We start from the raw sequence: 2,696 nt of genomic DNA on the forward strand, positions 1-2,696 counted from the left end.
GTTCTTAACAGTATTTTTTTTCAATATGTATTTTTGGTACAACTAACTGCTAGTATACTCCAAACTTTCTTTCTAGGCCCACCACGCAATGTTACGTATGGAACTTAATGCACATTATTATTTTTGTGGCTATAGATTATTCTGTAGCTTATTAGATTATTCTACAATTTAGAGTTAAGTATATTTTAAGTTTGAAGTATATTTTCTTAATGTTCCTCCTTTGAAAAACTTTATGGCAACGTTTATGGCAATTTGGATTTTTTAAATTTTGTTTTAGTTTTGTCTGTGCTGAATGAGTGTGCCCACAAACAACATCTTTCCCCCTCTTTATGTTATTATCAGTAAAAGTGTTTCGCTACCAGTTTCGCTTATAAGCCGTGGTAAAACATATGTATAAAAACAGTAACTAATCTAATTCATTTGTTAAACAAATTCAGCGTTGTATTTATAATTAGTAATCTAAAAGCTTTTAAATTTAATTTTCGATGTTTTTGTATTGGCACGCCATTTGATGGAAATAATTAATGGGCATTTGTAGGTGTTCGTAAGAAATACGTCCGCTTAAAAAATAAATAGTATTTGTATGTTTGTTTGTATTGAATGAATCAAATATAAAGTTTTGAACAAAAACCGAATATCGTACGAGTAGAATCATAGTGTTATTCCTATTAATGAAATAGTGTGAACTTTGAAAGTCCTATACTTACAATATTGATGCACATAGTAAATAATGTAAATCAATTCAATATACGGAGAACTAATTTTAAGTTTGTTATAAAAAAAATAACCCTATCAACTAGCTATGCACGAAACTTCGTAGTTGAAAATATATATATTGTATATATTTTTATAATACCATAAACTTTAACTTTCACCTTTATTTTAATTTTCTGAATATCTCTGAAAAGATGGCATTGGTCGTGAGTCGTGGGGTCATCTTTATGATTGGGTAGGGCGATACAGTGTCCGAGTCCTGCATTAACCTTTATATGTGCAGCTGTGGAGGGTATTAATTATAGAATTTCGTTACTACAGTCAGACTTCAAGCCCAATGCACTAATACTATTGAAGTGGAATAGATGGTGTCACCTTTGGTGTCTTTTTACCGCTGCAATGAAAGATGCCTTATGAAAAATGCATGAATTAAAGATGCGTGTTTTATGGAACCATGGCAGTCTCGGAAACATCTCAACCGAATGCACGTCTACAGAGAGTCTCAAAACAAGTAGGTTTAGATTGAAATTCATTTCAACATATGTTTCATGTTCAATGAATAAGACAAAAATGATGTCAGACGTCCATGTCGCGCTTACACCAGTAACTTTAGGATGCTCATTTCTCGAGGTAGTGGATAAATACGTTTATCTAGGCCATTACATACCATTAGGTAGGTCTAACTTAAAGAAGGAGGTCATTCCAGGACTTCTTTGGCCGATCAATGTGCTGCGCCTATTGACGTTTAAGTCAGACACTTTAGGTGTTTCAGTAAAATTGAAAAGTGTCTTTTCAGGGAATTTGCTGAACGTAGCAAATTTGCTTCAAAATCAAGCTTTCGAACAGTGCGTCCTACTAGTGACGATCAAGTTCTGCGTCGCTGAACGACCTATGAAGAGGGCTATTCTCGATAATTCTCTACGCGATCGAATTAGAAATTAAGAGATCCATAGAAAACCTAAATTGATGAGACAAAAAGCTCCTGGAATGGAGGCCGAGGACTTGCCAGCGAAGTGATGGACGGTCTCCCACTAAATGACATGGTGAGGGTGAAGGGAGGGCGTTAGATGCAGAGAGCGGGGAACCGCTCGTACTCGAAATTTAGAAGAGATCCCTATGTTTAGCAGTGGACTTCAACAGGTTAAAGAGACGATTTCGGTACCTAATTAGATAGTTCGTAAGCAGCTCAGGCGGAGTCGAGGGCAAAACTAATTTTATTTAAAAACAACATTTCAAAGCATTTTTTTTAACTTTACCGCTGTAATAAATTCGGCAATAAATGAACACACTTTTTATAATTGACGTGTTAAAAGACACCTAAAAATTAATTAAAGAAATTCATGAACATTAATAAAGATATTAATAGAGTTAACAGACAGAACAGATAACAGATATTAGAGAGTCAATTATCTACCGAAATATATTTATCAGGGCAGCCACATATTTACATACTCGCTGATAACCGTATATGCTCAATGCCTTCAATAAGAAGTCCTAGGTTTGTTACCCTGAAAATAGCGCTTTGAAATCTATATAAAAATATCTTATTAACGTAAGAAATAATAAATAACCTCTTTCGTGCTCGGCCTTTATTTTGTATTTTCAAAACTTATTATTATTATTCATCACAATACCGGACATCTGCCCAAGTCACTCCTCATTATCTGCTTTTATATTGTTTTTTTCGTTTTTTTTTATATTCTTTTTTCCTTTCTTATTTATATGTATATTGAAACAAAGAAAAAATCTAATTTCATATCGAGTCGTGTTAGCGTTTTGGTTCTCTCTTGTACACCAATAAATTATTGTTACGTGAACGCCATGTCTTAGGCCAAAAAAATATACATCTAGTAATAATATAAATATAAATAGACATAGGCATAACATCTTGTCTATAAAAAAAATTGAACAAACACAGAAAAGGCCCAGACACATTTCTGCGTGTGTTTCATGTTTATGTGACTTCACACATAATATTTGTC

Source organism: Pieris brassicae, chromosome 5 (genome assembly GCF_905147105.1).
Source record: "Pieris brassicae chromosome 5, ilPieBrab1.1, whole genome shotgun sequence".
Lineage (NCBI taxonomy): Eukaryota > Metazoa > Arthropoda > Insecta > Lepidoptera > Pieridae > Pieris > Pieris brassicae.